General features: G+C 41.4%; 1 pseudogene; it reads right to left on the reverse strand.

Annotated features, from left to right (window-relative positions):
• Window positions 1-264: 264 nt before the first annotated feature.
• On the reverse strand, window positions 265-15,955 carry LOC145410114 (uncharacterized; annotated as a pseudogene).
• Window positions 15,956-19,420: the final 3,465 nt, after the last annotated feature.

A 19,420-nucleotide genomic window follows, 5' to 3' on the forward strand; every position in this document is an offset into this window, starting at 1 on the left:
GCACTCCATCGCTCAATATAAGCTACTGGATCAATTTTATCATAGTGACTACAGTAACCGGCTTATTATCATTCCACTTTACAGCCAAGATGTTGCCATCAGAGCAGTACTTATATGTCCCACGCTTGGTCTTTTGGAAGGAATTTGATTCTGGAAGAGGACACTTTTGCAGTCTATTGTCTCTTGCTGTACTTGTTGCTCTTGCATTTTCTCTTGGAGCCTCATCATTAGGGCATAGGATGTGAAAAAGTTGTCAAAAAAGACTTAAAAGACTTCATGATCACTAGTATCATTAACGCAAGACATCAGCTGTTCGACCACCCTGGTACCAAGCGCATCATCATTATTACCTGCCATTGACTTCTCACAATATACATCAAACATGTATGGATATCCATTAGATGAACGCAGGCACCAAGTTTATGGCCAAACCTAATCGGTTTCCCTCATATAAACATCTTGCAACTATGATGGCCAAAATATGGAACAATACATTCATCAATGAAAAGTCTTTCATCAAATATACCAAACTGTTGGAATGACTTGTTTGTTGCTTCAGTCAATGGCCTAAGCTTTGATACTTATCACTTGTGTATAGATTGCTGTTGTCTGCTGCATGGAAGTACCGTTTGATCTCTCTCAACCTATTTCTGGACATCCGTTGTGACACAAGAGGCACTGCTACATCATCTGACTTTTCCCAGTACATGTCCTCACGGGGTAGCTAGTGGTATCCACTTAGTATGAAGATGCCAATGAAATGTAACAGATCTCTAATGCCAAATGTGAATCATGGATTGTTACACTTTTCATGGGCATACCTGAGGGTTTCCTGAACAATTAGGTTTTGAATGTCATCATTCAACAGCTTCAAAAAAAAAATCCCCTGGGGAAAGTGTGCGTAACTCTGGATGGTCTTCATCTAATGGTTCTATGACTTTCTCTGGAGGAAATGCCTTGGAACTCTTCCCTTTTTTCCAAGACACCTTCTTGGCAGGAGCAGTTTTATTCCTCTTTGGGATATTTTCTGCACTGCCGCCCTCAAAAGATGAGCGTTTCCTCCCACTTGGAGACACTGTGGAATGGTCACTCGTGTGTAAGGAACATGGCTGTTCATATTCTGCATCATTGTTCTCAGCGACTTCTACTCTGCCACAAACCTCACGAGGCAGAAGCTGCTCAGCTTCTTGGCCTTCAGAACAATCTCAATTGCCTCTTCATCAGTGAGAGCTTGATCTTCTTCTGAGGGAAGAATGTTGATCTCTCTGCATCATTTTCTAATACTAGGGCAACAGCTTCAGCAAGAGTGGCATCTCCTGAAAAAAATACATACTGTAGACTGTATAAGTAATACAAATATAAATAATTATATATAAACATATAAATAAACAATAATAAACAATAAGAAATAATAATAAATAAATAATAAACAGTAAGCATATTTCAGTACACAATAGATAGGCAGTAATTACTATTTTTCATATTGACAAGGTTACTATGACTGAGTATGCAGATCCCGCCATTGTTCCCATTTGGGAACAAATTCATTAAATGAATAATAACTCTAAGCAAAAATAAAATGGTTTACTTTTGGTCACATACTGTAAAAGAGGAAACATCTGTCGATACTTTTATATGAATATTACCAAAATGCAGGTAATAGTACATACCAAAATCAATAAGTATTACAGAGCACCTTGGTACGTGTGAATTCAGCGAAGTTCAGATCACCACTGATGTGAGTCTGAGGCAACCCAATAGCTTTTGGGTGATCACTGGTGCAGAGCAATCCTGCTGATACATGATGAAACATGATTTCACTCAACAAGCATCTTTTAATTGTAAAAATAGCACATTAAAATGTATTCCCAAATGGGAACATTGGCAGCTAATGGGAAACTTCTCAGTGTCTCTTAGTGTCTTCCTTCTGTCACCTATTTTCTCTTACTCATAGCAGCCTTTCTCACATATTTGACGCCTTTCAACAATTACTATCTTTCTTTCTTTTGTCACTTCCTCTTTTAATTACCATAATACAAATTCCATTGTAACTGAACTGATGATAATTATTATTACCATACAATTTCACTCACAAAGTCTAACTGTCATTCTTTCATTATCTCACCACTCATTCTTGGGTCTCCATTAGTTCATTTCTTTAGTCATCAGTTCTGTGTTCTTATCCATTTGACATCCTTACTCATTATTTCACTATCATACCGCTTGGTTCCTACGTCTTGACATTTTTTCTCTCATCCCTACACTTAACTCCTTGTTTTCTTCTTTTCTCTTACTTTTCTCCCTTTCACCATTTCATCATACAGCCTTACTGATCTCCCCAGTTTTCATACCTTTAAATTTTACTTTGTGTCCGGTTTTCTTACATTCTCCTCCCTTGGGAACTGAGTCTTCAGCAGTCTATCTTTCCCACGCCAATCACTCTGTTCTTTAAAAAATGTATCCAAGAATGAACGGCTCTTGAATATGACTTTGTTAAATCTGCATTACATGCAACAGGCTTTGCATGCTCTAAGCTTTTTCTTTCTTTTTATCACACACACACACACACACACACACACACACACACACACACACACACACACACACACATACACATCATATATATATATATATATATATATATATATGTGTGTGTGTGTGTGTGTGTGTGTGTGTGTGTGTGTATAAATCTTGTATCTCAACTCGTCTATTAATAATTTCCGACTTCCTATCCTTTTCTTCACTTTTTTAGTCATCAATTCTTTCTATATTTTCTTTCTCCTATCACTACTTCTTTCATGTTTAATAATCGTCTACTGAATATTTTCCACCTTTTATCACTTTTTCCATTACGTCTCCAATCTCTTCTCTCATTTCTACTCTTTATCCCTTGCTTTCTGCCTCATGGCCGTTTTATTTATTATTCTCAATTCATTCGTGTTTCTCTCATCGTCTTCTCAGTCTGCTCTCATGTTCAAAGTAACTTCAGCCTTCTCTTGAAATCCAGCAACGCGGAACATGTAATCGAGATGGCAACGTTCCCCTTGCAGTATCTCGTCAATTCCAGTCACAGCAGTGTCATCCGCAGTTACATCTAAGGAGTGCCACGATGATTATTTTTCGCTCTGAGTCAACTAGAATTTCTGTATATCTTTGAAGAACTGACGAAAGGACTTATTATGAATGTGGAGGACAAAGCACGGAGTTGTGTTAGTGACAGTATTATACTGAAGGAGTGCAAAGAAGATCTTTGTGTGTGTGTGTGTGTGTGTGTGTGAGTGAATCAAACTGAATTATCCTTTATACTGAAAGGAATATGGAAGTGGAAAAATAAGAATGGTTGACAATAATACTCTGCATCTAGCAACAGTGGACCGAGCCCAGCATTTATATGCAAACAATACAAAGATGCTTATATTTCGCCGTGAGTGAACTAATATAATTAATTTTTAACGAATGATGTAATAAATTAATAGTTCTAGATGTGGGTTCATAATAAGCTGGGTACCATATATTATAGCTAAAGATGGAATGCTGACATTGATTCTGTATTGCTTATGCATAAGAAGGTTTATCCCCTCTGATTGAAATGGAATAATCATTTACCTTGGAGGGTGCCATAAAGTGAAATCTTCAGGTCTAGGGCATAAAATAGATTCACGTTTTAGTTTTTTAGTGATGGAACATCGCTGATAAATATATTCAACGATAGGAAGGACAATTATTTTGTGCAGTGTCTGAACTATCATAAAAAATTTTCTCGAAAAGAGTGTCATAGTGAATATTTACTATTGTGGAAGACAAAATTTTGGAAACGTTTTATTGATTAACAGTTGAATGTTGCCACCAAGTAAATACCCAACAAGTAAATATTCTTCACTGCTGGTAGCTTACACAATCCATCTTGGTAGGAGTGATGCACTGCACGTTTGTCAGGCAGGATTTCTCTCGAATGAAGAAAATTATTTAGTATTGACCTAAATAAAAATTTCTCAGTCTCCTCTAGAGTAGTGTTTGAAGACTTTGACCAATATGTCTCTCAAATCAAAACCTATAGATAATCATAGAAGCAGCCTAACCCTAGAAACCAGTGACAACTTAACCTGCCTTAGAAACTACTTATAACTGAAACTATTTAAGAAACGCTGAAGCCTGAGAACACCGATTTAGAAAGAAATACTGATGCCTGAAAATGAAATTCGAAAACATTAACATGAAAACAATAAAGCCTTAACCCTAGAATACATATGCGGGCGTATCACACCCGACGCGTACCCGAGTTCACGTGATCACCGAGTGGGTTATTGTCTGAGACGGCTGGGCACCCAGATACCCTCCTTGCACGCGTTGCCCTAGTAGGGAGAGATAGTGTTGCTCCGCTCTCTTCGAAGGAAATTTCCATATCGGCGCCCTTGGGTATTTTACACCCATCGTATGTACTCCCGTACATAGGTGACACAGAGTTTGTCATATCCAGCAAGTAATTTGAGTATGATTTCTAAAGTGCTTTTCCTTGCAGGAAGTGAATATTTCTTAGAACACAGATATTTCTTTGTGAACTGTGAAATCATGGCCCACCATTTTTTGAGTGATGAAGAACTTGATAAAATAATGAACACCACTGGGTGCTAAGAATCAGAGTCCACCTGTCCAGTGCCGGGAGTGCCCTGTTCAGACTGACAGGAAGACATGCTTCCGGTGCACCAAATGTCAGAAGGCTGTCTGCCAGGGGCATTATTACCCTGTCTGTGGTGATTGTTTGTGAGTCCAAGTAAGTGCTCATGATTTTGAGAATTGTCAAGGAAAACTCGAACAAATTATTTTTCTCACGGCCATAAATACACCACAAATGACAAATAGCAACTATATTGGATTGCATACCACTGTGTTTTGCAATTATGAGGTTTCAGTAGTAAAATAATAACATTCACTACTCAAGAAATGACATTTTCTGATAATTGTAAGTTCTATCTTTGTTACCCCCTAAAACAAGGTTGTGGGGGTCGGTGGGTGGTCAGAATCACTGGGTAAAGCCTTAGAGAGGTCCAAATACCATGTAGTGTTCAATTTCAAGGGTCTGGGATTGCATGAAAAATTGCCAATCTTCGTACTCCATTTTTTTACTCTAAAAAAAATACCCCATTTTTTGTCTACCTCCACCACGGCCCACCGTGAGTCTGTAAGGATTAGAGTGCCATGTGCTGCAGCGCCCATGACCCAGGAGTGTGTGTGCAAGTTCAGAAGTCCGCAGCTCCTGTTTGAAATTTTCCACATATTTTTTTTTTAGTTCCATCAGAATTTTTCCCCATTTTTGATACTTTTTTTCAAGTTACCACTTAACCTTTAAGATATCATACAAACTCATTTACATAAGGTTCAAGTGAAAGTACAAAGCTTGTATTTTTTATATATGTACTTGGTTTTACTAAATTTGGATTTTCACATAGGTGTATGACTTTCCGAAAAACGGGTTTATCAAACCCAGCGTATATATTAAGATGCAGTAAAATTAGCGTATGTATTCTAGGGTTGACCAACACGAAAACCATTGAATCTTATACCTGAAAGCCAGCTTCATCATAGCCACCTGAAGTCACACTACATCTAAAAATGATAATCGGTCACCAGTTTCATGTTTAACCATTTTGCTTCCAAAGTATTCAAAACCGAAATATAGATACTAAATAGAAAGTGGCGGCTGAAACAAGTAAACGTGAAACCAGTGAACCTTGAAACCAATAAAAAACAACTGTAAATCATTGGAACATAAAACCGCTGACACTTGAAAGCAACTGAAGCCTGAAACCAGTACAGTAACAAAAGTGAAACCATAAACCTTCAAACTGGAAAGTAATGAAACTTAAGAGCAATGAAGTCAAATCTATCACAAATTAATATCAAAGCCACTGAAACTTTAAACCAGTGAAAACCTGAACACGATCGAACCCTGAAACCCAAGACAATGATGGACCTGTTTCCAGCGTGGATCCTTTTTGTTTTTATGCAAGAAAGAAGGAACCAAAGGCCAGGAGCCCACAAACCGTTCCTGCCAAGAAAACAAAACAAAACAAAAACAATAAAAAAGAGGGCCAAATTCAAGACCCATCCATTTCGTGATGACTGGACAAACTGAGTTTGAAAGACTGGAGATCTTAGGAAGCAGGAAATACAGGCAGAGGGAGACAGTTCCAGAGTTGGCCTGTTGCATAAATGAAGGACTGGGAGTAACGGTTAACTCTTGCATTAAAGAGTTGGACAGAAAAGGGATGAGAATTTGTTGCCAGACGGGTGCTACGCACCCGTCGTAGAGGTGGAAGGATGCAAGCAGACAATTCAGGGGAGCAGCGACCATTGAAGCAGCGATAGAAGAGAGATAAAGATGCAACAGTGCGGCGAAGAGACACAGGTTGAAGGGAGCCAGTAGGAGGAGGAGAGCTGATGAGACGAAAAGCATTTGACTCCACCCTATTAAGAAGAGCTGTATGTAGGGAGCCTCCCCACACATAAGAGCTGCACTCTAAACCCGGGCGAATAAAACCCGTGTATAAAGTCAACAACTGTGCGGGGGTAAAGAAGGTATGGAGTCGGCTTAGCACACCTAATCTCTTGGAAGCAGATTTCACAAGAGATGCAATATGATTTTTCCAAGACAAGTCCCGAGTGAATGAAACCCCAAGCATGTTCAAGAATGATACGGGATTGAGCTGGATATTATTAAACCTTAGAGGGTACTCCTGTGAAAGATTGTGTCGGGTTGATAGGTGTAAAAACTGAGTTTTTGGTGCATTAAAAACAACAAGATTATCTATACTCCAGTCAGAGATACAAGCCAAGTCAGACATTAGGTGTGCTATAGCCTCATCCCTTGTTTGTTGAAGTAACTGCTGAGATGGACGTTGTGGAAACCGACTGGAAAGATGAAGGGTGGAATCATCAGCGTACGAGTGGATAGGGTTAGATGTACAGTTTAGAAGGTCACTGATGAATAAAAGGAAGAGAGTTGGTGGTAGGATAGAGCTCTGAGGAACAACACTGTTGATAGATCTAGGAGAAGGATGATGGCCGTCTACAACAGCAGCTATAGAATGACAGAAAGGAAGCTATTGATGAAGGAACAGATAGAAGGATAGAAACCGTAAGAGGGCCGTTTGGAAATTAAAGATTTATGCCAGACTCGAACGAAAGCCTTTGAGATGTCAAGTCCTATGGCAAAGCTTTCGTCAAAGTCTCGAAAAACGGATGACCAGGAGTCTGAAAGGTAGGTGAGAAGATCGCCAGTGGAGCGCCTCTGACGAAACCCATACTGACGATCAGAGAGAAGGTTGTGATAGGAAAGATGCTTTAAAATTTTACTATTAACCCCTTAACCGCGGGGCGTCACTTTCGTGACACTTGGGAGCAAGGGATCATACCGCGGGGCGTCGCTTTTGTGATTCTGTGTTATTTTGAATTCACCCGGGCTTTCAAGTGGGGGCTTGTATCATCTATCAGTACTGACAATGTCCAACACTAGTCAGCACTCCTAATCTCATCTGTACTCCCATCCATTGTTGACAATTTAGCCATTTCTCCCCGTTCTTGACTCCCCTCCCTACCCCCCCTCCATTACCCTATCCTCTCGCCTGCCCGGCCATGCTACGCTAAGTAAATCTTCCCTGGAATTTTTCACTGATTTCATCCATTGAAATAAGCCCTATGTCGTATTCTTATACCAAATAATATATACAAGAAAGAAATCAGGTAAGTGAGAGTGCCATACACCTGGAATTGGCTAATTATCACCTGACAACACCTCACGTGCACTCGTTCGCTAATTTTCGCTGTTTTTTTCCCCTTGAAATATGCCGTATAATCTATTTTCGTAATAAATATACATGTAAGGAGAGAAGGGAGAAGCCTAAGTGATATTTACATTCACCTGGAACTACCTAATTTATAATGTATTGTCTAGATTTCCTGCCAATCATATCAGTGCTACACAAAGCTGTTTCAAGATTTAACATTGGTAGCTCTGATTATATATCTCCTAAGTAGGCCTCTAATCTATTTTCGTAATAAATATACCTGTAAGGAGGGAAGGGCATTCACCTGGAACTACCAAATTTATAATGTATTGTCTAGATTTCCTGCCAATCATATCAGTGCTAGACTTAGCTGTTCAAGAAGTAATATTGGTAACTCTGAATAACCCCTAAAGCAGGCCTCTAGGCTAGCTGGCCTGGCAACTGCGTTATCAGTGTAGTCTCATCTTCCGAAGTGAGAGGACGTATGTTTCATCTTGCTGACTTCAAGGCCTTTTTTCACCCCCATGCAAATGCCTCTGTGACCTTTACCCCCTACTAAACCTCGTGTGGAAAGAGGTAAAGGGCTGACAATTGATAAAAGAGTGACTACGATCTTTCTATTGAGTAAAACAGTGCAAGTGGAATTGTAAATAATGTGTAAATAATGTGTAAACAGCAAGTGAAAGTAATGAATGTAAATATACGTGAACAATGGAAAATAGTTTTATAAGTTATTTCAAGTGACAGTGCATAACACTGTAAATAAAATAGAAATGTAAATAACGTAAATAAAATAGAGAACGTAAATAGAAATGTAAATGAGTAGTATTATAAGAATACGAGTATATACCCTAGGAGTAATGAAAGTGAAAGTTTCACTCGAGCATGTCTGAATGCTATGAGTTATGAGAGTGAAGATGAAAGTGACATTCACTCTCAATGCCAGTATACAGGACGAGAAAGTGAATGCTACGTATTTTACTGAAAGAAATTGAATCCCTACAGTGACAATAAACTAATACTACTGAAGGAAACTTATGGATAAAGACTGTAGATATATATAAGTGTTATATAGTAATAGAAATATAAAGTGTGAGGGGTTTTATGAATAATAAATGACAGACTACCATGAGCGAACTAGTGCCAGTGCGATGATCAGACGCGCTCGTAATTTCCATTGCTTTCACAGTGTTTTTTTTTTTTAGTATGGATCCCAAACTACTTGAAAATTGTAGAATAGTGTTTATAGTGTTTGTATCTGGCTGTGGTAATCATATTACGGGTTGTTGGGAAGTGTAAAGTGGAGACTTCGTTACCCTACTTCAGAGGTCTCCACAAGTCCTACGGTAACCGACGAAGGCTCAACAATCATTCCAGGAGAAAGCTGAAGGTATGTGCCATAAGCATATGTAATTTTATTATTCTAGGACTAATAACTGATTTTTGGCAAATATTTTTTGAGAGTCTGTCGGAGCCCAAATAACCCCGCGGCACACGCAAGTAATTGGTAAACAAGCCCGCGGTGTAGGGGTTAAGAACAGACTCGAAAACTTTTGAAACACAGGATGTTAAAGCATTTGGACGATAGTTAGAGGGTTGGGAGCGGTCACCCTTCTTTGAGACTGGCTGAATGAGAGTAAACTTCCAGCAAGAAGGAAGCGTACAAGTTGACAGACAAAGGTTAAAGAGTTTACCTGGGCAGGGTGTAAGCACTGAAGCACAGTTCTTGAGGACAACAGGAGGGACTCCAATGAGGCCCATATCCCTTATTAGTATGAGGCCAGTGATGGCAGAAAATACATCAGCTGAAGAAATTTTAATGTCAGCCATGAGGAAGTCAGAGGGGGGAAGTGATGGAGGAACAGCACCGGAATCGTCTAAGGTGGAATTGGATGAGAAAGTCTGAACGAAGAGATCTACTTTATCAGTAGAAGAAATAGCTACAGAACCATCAGAATAGAAAAAAGGAGGGAAGGATGATGAGGTAAAGTTGTTAGAAAGGTTTTTGACAAGGTGCCAGAAGAAGCGGGAAGAATTCAAGTTGGAGAGGTGAGAGCACTTAGTACGGATGAAATTATTTTTAGCAGAGTGAAGAACAGACTTAGCATGATTCCAGGCAGAAACATAAACAAGATGACTTAGGGGTGGGTTGGCTCTGGTACCTTTTATAGGCCCTCTCCTTCTTGCTGACAGCATTAGAACAAGCGTGATTAAACCAATGCTTTCTTGCATTAGTCAAAGGATACGAGAAAGGAATGTATGCTTCTGTGCCCTAGAGAATAACCTCCGTAATGCACAAGGCACACTCAGATGGCTCCCGGCCATGGAAGCAATAATCATTCCACGGAAAATCAAAAAAGTACTTTCTGAGGACCTCCCAATCTGCAGCTCCGAAGTGCCACAGACGACGTTTCTTTGGAGGGTCCACAGGCCGTACCAGAGTGATAGGACAGGTTAAGGTAATAAGGTTGTGATCGGAGGTGCACAACGGAGAGGAAAGATAAACAGTGTAAGCAGAAGGATTAGTTGTAAGGAAGAGGTCAAGTATGTTGGAGCTCTCTCCAAGGCGGTCAGGGATACAGGTAGGGTGCTGTAAAAGCTGCTCTAGGTCATTAATGATAGAAAAGATGTAGGCTTGTTCACCATGTGGATCAGTGAAAGGAGAGGAGAGCCAAAGGTGGTGGTGAACATTGAAATCTCCTAGAATGGAGATTTCAGAGAAAGGAGAAATGGATAGAATGTGTTCCATCGTAGAAGTAAGATAGTCGAAGAATTTTTGATAGTAGAATTAGGGGGTAAGTATACAGCAATGATATATTTAGTCAGAGAATGACAAGAAAGCCGAAGCCAGTGAGTAGAGAATTCAGAAGAATCAAGTTCAGCAACACGAGAACAAGATAAATCATTGCGTACATGTACACAATATCCACCGTTGGCTTTGAAATGAATATAGAGAAAGGAGGAGGAAACAGAAAAGGATATACTGTCAGTTGCCTCAAACAGCTGAGTCTCTGTCAAGAAGAGAAGGTGAGGTTTAGTGGAGGAGAGGTGGTGTTGTTTAGAGGAAAGGCCACGAATGTTGCAGAAATGAAGAAGTGAGTCAGACAGTGTTCCAGGCATCTCTCTAAGGCGTCACCGGAAGAGGGGCTGATGGTGGGGGAATTTATGGTCCCCCCCCCCCCCGGGGACTCTGAGGCCTGATTTTCAGATGTCGCCATTTTAATTTTCAGTTTTGAAAAGGAAGTGTAGTGTTTACTGTGCATGTAGTTTGGTGTTGACAGTTAGAGAAACTTGTATTAGAGAGCATGCTGGCCTACTCTCTGTGTTAATAAGACAATAAAAAAGTTCAGCAAAGGGGGCTGGTCAGGATCTAGTCCCTAGGGCTGATGAAACGGGAGCTCCAGCTCTCCCTGTTATCAACTTTCCATCCACCTTGGGAGTACTGCCCTGCTCGACTGGTGCTACAGTCTACTCCTGCTGTGTAGTCAGCTTCCTCACAGCAGGTAAGTAAACAAGGAAGGCTGTGCGTGATCATACAGGTCTACCATAACAAACGAGCTAACAAGGCAAACGTAAAAATAGCAATGAGTGCCTAAACAAAGCAAAAAGTAAACAGTTAATCAAATGCAAATCGTAAAGTTAAACTTTTTTTTTGAATAACAAAACAGAGGAAGGAAAAATAATTGAATAAAAAAATCTATACACCAAAGTACTTGCTTCCTCCATGCATAAAAAATCTGTAACGGTTGGACTTGAACAGCTGTAGATTGAAGTTTAGGGGGAAACAACTCTGGGGAGGCGAGCTTCAATGAGATACAGTTCGGGGAATAAAAGATTTCTGATAGGCGGAAGTTCTGCGATATGGTAGGGTGACATTCCAGTCATGAGTGCTACCAGATGCCCATGTAGGACAAGGAAAGGGATGGAAAGGTGGCACAATGGATGCAACTTCGTCTGAGCATTTGCCATAAAAGTAGTGTAAAAAAAAAAATGAAAGGGAGTGTTATAGCAGGGTTATTAATTCTGACAGCTTTCTTCTGAATTTTGTCTAATTGCTTTAGTGCAAGCTCTTCACATCCACAACGCAAAGGTGAGCAATATTCCGGCTAAAAGAGCACGTGACTCGCATATATTACAGCTATCTGCTCGTCAGTGAAGAAGTTACGAACTCAGCACAATAATCCAAGTTTCGTTGAGGCGGTTTTCTGCAGGTGATCTGACATGAGAGGTCCAGCTGAGGTCATTGAAAGTGAAACTCCGAGAATTTCCATACTTTTGGAGACAAGAATATTAGTAGCATTGAAGGTAATACAGGAATCGGGCAATATCAGTTTCTTAGTAAACTGTATATATTTGGTCTTACTAGCATTAAATGAAACAAGGTTATTTTGTTCCCATTCAGTGATTTTAGATGAGTCTTGATTTATGGAGATGGCTGTACTTACTTGTAAGTTAGATATACTGAACTTTGTGAATGGATGTTTAAGTGCGAATGATCTGTGAAGTGTTGAGTCATCTGCATATGAATGGATGAGATTATGGATGACAGATAAGAGCAGAGGTGGGCACCCGGTACACAAAAAGTACCGTCGGTAACGGTACCGGGACTTGCCTAAAATTGTAGTGTCACTACTGGTACCGGTATAAAAAAAAAAAAAAGTACCGAGTGTAATGCTAGGTGTTTTAGGGTCGGCTTCCCGTCCCTCTAACGCCTAGTGTGTAGCTGGGTTCTCTTTCTAGACCGGAGCTTAGACAAAAAAGAGAGAGGCAGGAAACAAAAACTCAAAGCAACAACCTTACATGTGTATTGCTAAATTCTACAGTGGAACGGGCAGATGTCACAAATACAGTTATGCTGAACAATTATAATTCTAAGGCTTAGATATCGGGTGTTAGTATCGCACAGGATACTACTTAGGACACAATCGGGTAAGGTGAATAGCACTTAGGGCAGGGAAGCTAAACACTATTATTTTGGGAAAGTCTAGGTGGAGTTTGTGGCACTATTTTCACTGCTGGCAGGCTAACTGGTTTGTCGGTCGGGTCGTTAATTATTGCTCTTGCACTGGGGCCTCTGTATGATGTTAATGTAAGGTTGTGTCACTATATGGTAACGTGTTCACTGTTACAGACCGTTATTTCAATGCCTTGCCGTGTTCTTGGTTTCACTGTTACCTTACTTATTACACCTTTCTTTTATATTATTACTGATGCTTTGCGCACTGACTTTCCATATTCTGATAACTCACTGTTCTGCCCTTACTGCACTATATCACGGACACTGTGCTTTCACTGTCGCTCACTGTCGGGATTGGGGTTACTGGCGGTGGGGTACAAGGGCGGCGGAGACGACTCAGCCTCACTACTGACAGGGCTGAGTTCTGCCACTGGCCTCCGTATTCAGGGGCCACGGGATCACGCGTAGGGGCGTCTTCTCTTGTCTGGGGCTCCTGGTGGCAACGGGTCCTGCACTTTCAGGGCTTGGGAAGGGAGTCTGGCCCTCAGGGCTGGGGCCAAACAGCTGCCTGAACCTATCGCTCGGGCGCCTGATGGAGGATGAAGATCTGCATCGGGGTGAAGAGATGTCCCACCTGGGAGTCCTGGGGGCGGTCTGGAGGTCCCGGGGGCTGCGGTCTCTGGTGATTGGAGACGCCGTCAGGAGTGGGCTGTGGCGTCGGCCATCTTCGGGGTCCGTCAGGCAGGTCCTCTCGGGATCCAGCTGCAGTGAGTATAGCCCGGTGGTAGTTACAGGGCCTCTCCAATACTCCTCCAGGCTGGAGTCTCCCTCCAGATCGTAGTGTCATGGACAGGAGTCAGCGCCAGACAGAGGAGCGGCTACCGGCTGTCTCCTGCCGTAGGGTCTGGCTACTGGCCATGGCCTTCTAGGGGTGTGGCTACTGGCCATCGCTAAGGCCCAGCTACTGGCCATGGCCTGGGAAAGGGAGCGGCTACAGGCCGACTCAAGGGGACCTACGGAGCAGCTACCGGTCGTCTCCCCATTACCTCTGAAGCGGCTGCAGACCGTCTCCTGTAGGAGGGTCAAGCGACTCAGGCCGTCTCTTGAGGGGCACCTTCAGAGCTGCTACCGGCCATCTCCTCGTTACCTCCGGAGTGGCTGCAGGCCATCTCCTGTAGGAGAGTCGAGCGGCTACCGGCCATCTTGTTTAGGGCATCTTCAGAGTGGCTTCTGGCCATCTCCTGATGAAGGCAGGAGCGGCTACCGGCCATCTCCTTGTTACCTCCAGAGTGCCTGCAGGCCGTCTTCTGTAGGAGGGTTGAGCGACTACCAGCCATCTTAGGGGTGCTGACTGGAGCTAGGGTAATAGCTCCACCCCGTGGTTGTTGGTGGTCAGTTCGCCCAGAAGGTAGTCTCGCTTTCCTGTTATGGTGGTGGTGGACGAGCTCTGGGTCATAGGGGTGCGCAGCCCAGGCAGACTTATGTCCCTGTCACCTGGAGTCCAGTCGCGCTGTATATGCTCCTCTGTGGGCTCCTTCTGGGGGTGTTGGGTTGCCCTCGGTGATACTATAATGCATTTTACCGAGTACCTACTCGGTACTCGGTACATGAATATGAATAAAGTAAACTTGCTCAGTATTGATTTTTTTTTTTGTTACCACACTGAGGAGCCAGAGACCAGTCTTGTCAGCAGAGCCGGACCTGAGGAGAGATGAAAGATGTCAGACGATTGTCAGTCACATTAACTATAGGGTGACTAAAGCATAAGGTTTTACGACTGTTCAGTCGCTAAACTTTAACCGGTCACTGTAATTCACATTCTAATACACCTAGTTTAGTGTTTATCAAAATAAACACAATTTTATGATTACATCATGTCATTACATGCACAATAATCTGATTAATGATTACACAGTGCACTTCAGTTTTCTTTTCCAGTGTTGCCCTTGAGGAAAATGAGCACTTCAAAATGATAGTCACTGAGTCCCGCCCGTTTTGGTTTGAGCCACTGAGCTCTATAATATGGAGAGACTTTCTTGTGAGGAACACAGCGTAATTTATGTAGCCGCTGCCAGGGCGGTGCTGGTATAGCGGCAGCCAAGTTACACCACGCCTGATGCCCGTGGTTTTTGAAATGAGGTGTTCATTGGGTTTTGAAAGCGGCCGATGATTCCGTAATATATAGTGCCATGGTCAGCTGTGCAGCTTCTGGATGCAAAAATGGGTACGGGAATTTGTCAAAGATAGATGGCATTACATTTCTCAAGTAAAAATATATCTTGTTGCTAATTCTATAAGATTATTGCCCCCTGGGGAGGGGCGGGAAGATTCTTCCCTGGTATTCCTGCATGCTTGAGGCAATTAAAAGGGACCCATTTATCTCCAGTCTTTCTCTCCATGTCCTCTTCTCTTCTGTTCACACTCTCTTGTAAATATTTCCATGTTTCTTCCGGCCTTTATCAATCTGGACATTCGGTTTCATGACATGGGTAGTCTAAGGACTTCCCACATCATTTCAACATCATTATTTTGACGTAAAACAGCATCAACATCAACATCATTTCAGTGTTCATACCACACTATCTTCTCCCTTTCTGCCATTGCCTTTCTCTGCCTTAGTGTCATAAAGGGTAAATTCTGCACTGCAGCAACCTATGGCGTTGTTTTATACTCATTGGCTGAATGTACCCCATATAATTCGTTGAACTAGGCAGAAAAAAAATCATAATCCATATATATTATCAAATTATAAGCAACAAATGTATCTTTGTTAATAACCACTGCTTAGTGGAAATAAAGTATTTGAATTGAATTCGAGTTCTGGTGTTCCAATATGGCGGCCAAAATCACACTCTCGCAGGGGAGATAGCCTCTCCATACTATAGAGCTCATTGGTTTGAGCACGTACTTCCCTAATGAAAACAGATGTTCCACAGCAGCACTGGATGGTATTGGCGTGTAATAAGTTACAAAAAAAGTCTCTGAAAACCTTGCAAGCAAAGCGGTCCTTGTTGATATTATGTTTCTGGGGATTCTCCAAAAATTCTTTTACTAGCTTCATCGCAGTCTCCCTTTTCTTCCTCCCTTTTACATAGAGGGGTTCGGAAAACTCTTCTTTGACATCTTGCTCGTCATCATCAGTGATGCTGCTCTCCGCGTCCTCTAGCTTGCTCTCCTGTAGTGACACCATCTTCTTCTCCACCCTCATCCTCATTTTCTCTATGTCGTAGGAGGCAGACTCAGGTAACCACGCCAACCACGATAGCTTGAATTGGGGATGAAGGCAGCAGCAAGCGGGCAGTCAGTGTCCTCGAAACGATGGTCGAACCTGCCTTCCACACCCCCAGTCACTGCGTTCACTAGAGGCTTGCACACCGTCAGATCAGTGCTTTCCTTCACTTCATTTAATTTCTTGAGGCACATGGCCAGGATCGGCAGCAGCACTCCCATGTAGGCCTTCTCCTGACCTTTTTTTTTTTTTTTAAATCACACGATGCGTGAATATAGATAAATCAAATATACCGGTACCAAGTACTGACAAAATATACTTTAAAATGTACCGTCGGTACCAATTTCGGTACATGAAAAAAGTAGTGTCACTACTGCTACCGGTACTCGAATTGTAACTCGGTGATGTAACTCGGTACTTCTGTATCTCGGTACTGCCTACCTATGGATAAGAGATCATTAACCCATTAGCTCCCAGAGTTTCTGTGTGAGGGATTTTGCTGGAAGGGTGCTAAGCACTCTGCCTTCTGCCTATCAGCTTATGGTCGCAGAGCTCATAAGTCCCTACCCCGGGGTTCCCTTCTTTATTAGATTTTGAAAATGTCCATTTCTGTCCCGCATTGAGGACGCTGGGCGCAAATGAGTTAATATGAATTAGGAATAGGGTTGGAGCCAAAACTGAACCTTGAGGCACGCCGACGGTAACTGAGTGGAAATTGGAATACACGTCATCTACTTTTATCTATCTGTCTCTTGGATATGAGGAAATCAAAGGAACAAAAGACATTAGTCCATAGCAAGGAAGTTTGGATAGCAGGGAACGGAGCCACACTCTGTCAGAAGCTTTAGAAATAACAAGGGCTGCTACAAGAGTTTCTCCATGTTGGTCAATTGATTGGTGGATGGTGTGAGTCGAGAGATTAAGTAAATCAACGGTGGAGCTTTCTTGGCGAAAACCATACTGTCTATTATTACTTAAGTTATTGGATTCACGACAGACAGACAAATTGAAAACAGTACCATTTTTTTCACGGCTGGTAATATAATAATTACCAGCCGTGATAGCGAAGCTAGTATTGTTTTCACTTTGCCTGTGTCAGTATCTGTTAGCACGATAACTTCGCATCCGTTCAAGATATCATCACAACATTTTACATTTGTGTAGTAAGGATTAAAATCTCATACGAGTTCGAAATTGGTGAAAGTAGGTCAAGGTCAAGGTCATGTTCCGAGCCGCGCTAGATATGTATCGGCTAGCAACTGGCGTGATGCCCCCCCATAGGGAGGCTGTACTTATTATCATCATCATCATCACATATTATTTCTGGATGGTAGTAATAACATAAATACTAGCACTCAGAGTTAAGTATGTGATTTTTGGCATTCGTCTCCCATCAGTATCATTTGTTTTATTTAACACTGATAGAATGTAACGACACACAGCATATAATGAATATAGGCATTAGACTAATGGAGAACGAGGTGGCTCAAAGAATCAAAGTGTCTGGACTTCAGAAAGTCTTAATACTGAACAAAGGACAGATTATGGATGCTGCAAGGGGACTGCCTGAATGTGTATTAGTGCCAGCATTACGGTATAGGTGTGGGATTTACGCTGTTATGAGTGTCAAAAATTAAGTGTACTGCCTGAATGTGTGTTAGTGCCAGCAGTAAGGTATAGGTGTGGATTTACACTGTCATGAGTGTCAAGAATTAAGTGCGAAGGCGGTAGAAACAGATGCACACTGGAACAGATACATCAAAATTCGTGAAGATATGAATCAGGGCATTCTACTGATCCAAAGGCTGAGAAGAGTTTCGATATATATATATATATATATATATATATATATATATATATATATATATATATATATATATATATATATATATATATATATATATCTGTAGAGATAGATAGGAGCCTCTGTGATACAGTGGTAAAGTGTGCGTTTTCGTACACTGAAGAAAGAGGGTTCGCGCCCCGCCAAGGTAATAAACTTTGGGAGCGTTCTTCTGGCCACGTACTGCATTGGCGGACATAAGGGGTGCTGTGGTTGAACCAGTGTCGCATACTATAAAGTATGCTTGCACCCAGTCGGCTTGCGCGGGCCGATTACATTTGGTTCACAGACACACACGCATCCAAAGCCACTACAACACTACAATTACACTTACAAGCACTTCTCACCCTACATGCAATCTCTACTAGACAACCTAAGCCACTTGGTAGAGATGCATTGGCTGTATCGTCTCCATTTCGGTCGGGATAGGCCGATCCTGCAGTGGACACTCAAATGGCTGATGAGATGAGATGAGATAGATAGATAGACAGATATATGCATATGTGTACATATATTTATATACATAAAATAAATAAGTATATATTTAGAATAGTAAATAAGTAAATACAGTATATATACAGATAAACTGATTGACAGGCAGGTCCATAAAGATAGATAAACAGACTGATATAGGTAGATAAACTGATCGATAGATAGACAGATCGATAGGTACCTATAGTTCCATTTATATATTTCTATCTACCTTTCCACCTATCTGTCACAACGGTCCATCTTTTGCATATTAGAGACAGGATGCAAGTGTGCCTGTTTCCTAATTTTATTAGATTGCATTACATCTATATAATTTTAGTTTTTCCATTACTTGTGCTTAATTGTTAGATGATATGTTACTATCGTCTGCTAGTGATTGCTGAGGTTTGTGTGATAATTCCTGTGCCTAATAAAGTTCCTTAGATCTCTTCAGATTTTTTCTTCTTGGAGTTCAGGACAGCAGGAATCCTCTATTTTTTCACTAATTGATTGGTAGGTAAGTATGATAAGAGTAATCCTCATAATGTGACTGAAGTGTGGGCATTCCAAGATACTGTTATGAATCCTTCCTCTCTTCTCTTTTGAATTTGGCTTGGAGCTCACTAGACTTGGCCTTTGTTGTGGCACTAATTCATTCACACCTACACATTTTTGGACACCACCACACCAAGTGTACACATTCTGTATTAATAGTACGGACTGTACATGTATAGGCTACACATGTATTTCTCGTATAGGCTATACTGCATGCATGCACTCATAGGCTATCATTCATCAGAAAGCCCATCTTCATCTTTTCTACTTCTCAGCTACCACAGGATATCAGCAGTGAAAGCATATTTCTAGAGAAAGAAGTGGTATGTCATCTAGTGTCATCTTACTAATTCCAGCCGTTCCATTTGTCTGTAGTAATTCCCAGTGATCAGCTATGGAGGACAGACAGAGGTCATCTTCTCACTGGTTTTGGAAGCTTCCTTGCACCTCTTGCATACCAGCTTTTTATCTGGTTCATAGAGCCAATTAAAAATATCTTGTACGTCATATATGAAAACTACAGTATACTGCTATCTAAATCATACGAATAACATGCATTAGAACAGTAAGGCTTAGTTTGC

The sequence above is a fragment of the Coenobita brevimanus genome, chromosome 84 (genome assembly GCF_032717465.1).
Source record: "Coenobita brevimanus isolate Jiangsu-jjx chromosome 84, ASM3271746v2, whole genome shotgun sequence".
NCBI lineage: Eukaryota > Metazoa > Arthropoda > Malacostraca > Decapoda > Coenobitidae > Coenobita > Coenobita brevimanus.